Source organism: Anarrhichthys ocellatus, unplaced genomic scaffold, assembly GCF_004355925.1.
Source record: "Anarrhichthys ocellatus isolate YVR2014 unplaced genomic scaffold, GSC_Weel_1.0 scaffold61, whole genome shotgun sequence".
Classification (NCBI taxonomy): Eukaryota; Metazoa; Chordata; class Actinopteri; order Perciformes; family Anarhichadidae; genus Anarrhichthys; species Anarrhichthys ocellatus.
The window spans coordinates 848,337-849,885 of NW_022280091.1; the positions used below are offsets into that span (position 1 = coordinate 848,337).

Genomic DNA, 1,549 nt, shown 5'->3' on the forward strand with positions numbered 1-1,549 from the left:
ATTAAACCTCATTGACTTATGTTATTTTCATCTTCGAGCACAGTGTGACAACAGAGGGAGCCATTGCTTTCTTTGTAGAAACAATATTCTTGACAATTGTTCCAACAGCAGTCATTTACTGTAGCATCTCTCTAATTCACAATCCTATAGAGGGACCCACCTCCACATCTCGCTCTCTTTCGCTCTCTCTCTCTCTCTCTACAAGAGGGGGAGGAGAGCGAGTGAGTGCAGTTTGAGTTGTGCTCTGCGCTCTTTGCCAGCCAGAGGTGTGTTTTCGGCTCCACTCTCTGTATCTCTGGGTAGCAGCACCCCGCCGTGCAGCCAGCCTTGAGTGCCATGTCTAACAGCTGTCTTGGCAAAGGGTTACAGCTCATCTGAAGGGGGAAGGTGGCACCTTGCTTTGAGGAGGACAGAAGATAAAAGAAGACTGACCAGTTGCAGAGAGAGAGGGGGGATATATAACTGACAACCCCCCCCCCCCCCCCCCCACCTCACTAAACAGGGCAAAAACGGAAGGCTTTGGAGTATTCAATTTTTTCTTTCGTTTTGTATTTTTCTTATTCCTCATCGCGGTGCTGGGAGGTGCTTCATCTTTTCATATAGTCTCTCTCTCCATCACTTGCCTCCTCATCTATTTCTCCATCTACCTGGTGTACAATTTCCTCTATTTATGAGTGAGAGAAAAGAGGAAGGAGGGAGGAGTTTTGTTTGAATTTTTGTCCTTCCTTTCCTTCCTTTCTCTCCACTCTTTCCCCCCTTTTCACCAAACCATATCATACCTGTCAGTCCCTTCTTGTCATTTCATTTCTAGCTGCTGCCATCAGTTCATCATTCCCCATCCTACGCCTCTTTCTGTCTCTGAAGTCTGATGTTATATGAACTTGGATGATTTTTTTTCTTTTTCTTTTTTCAAAGACAACTAAAAAGAAACTCCTCATGAATGACTCTTTTTTTCCCCTTTTCCTTCTCTTTTGGTCCCTCCACACCCATTTTCTTTGCATCACACCCGTGCGGGATTCTTAAATGTTACTCTAGGTAGGTTAACTATCGTTTAGTGTCTGTCCATCTGTCTGTCTGTGTGTATTTGTGTGTGCTTTACGTATACATAAAACACACATCAACACACACATGTGCTCGCACACTAAACTATGCCTAAAACAACAGTGCTCAGTGGGTCCACGTCGGTCTGGTCTCGCACCGTCTTCACACCCTCCTCCTCATCTGTTCTTGTCATCGTGGCAAAGTGCGCCCATTTTTAATCGTTGTCTGTGACAAATCTTTTTTTCCATGTGTCATTTTTTCCATTTGATAAACATATCAATTTGTTTTGCTACCTGTTGTGAATTAACAAGGGAAGAAAACATTAAGTCTGGTCCTGAGGGAGGATGAGATTCATTTCTTGGCACTTTGGCGTCTTTTTATGTTTGGCTCGAATTTGGCAAAGATTTCATGTTTTTTTTGCCAGTCCATCAACAGCTATCAGTTCTCATGCAACCCTCCCAACACACACACACACACACACACACACACACACACACACACACACACA

The 1,549-nt window shown here is 44.0% G+C and overlaps 1 protein-coding gene across 8 annotated transcripts in view; it reads left to right on the top strand.

Moving 5' to 3' along the window:
• Positions 1-208: 208 nt before the first annotated feature.
• Positions 209-1,549, top strand: part of grin2bb (glutamate receptor, ionotropic, N-methyl D-aspartate 2B, genome duplicate b) — an 86,275-nt gene continuing 84,934 nt past the window's right edge. For 2 of the 8 annotated variants that reach the window (XM_031872043.1, XM_031872041.1), the window contains exon 1: positions 209-1,035. The gene's annotated coding sequence lies outside the window, so the exon portion shown is untranslated. The remainder of the gene's footprint in view (positions 1,036-1,549) is intronic. The other 6 variants (XM_031872045.1, XM_031872044.1, XM_031872046.1 and 3 more) reach the window with 4 other exon arrangements.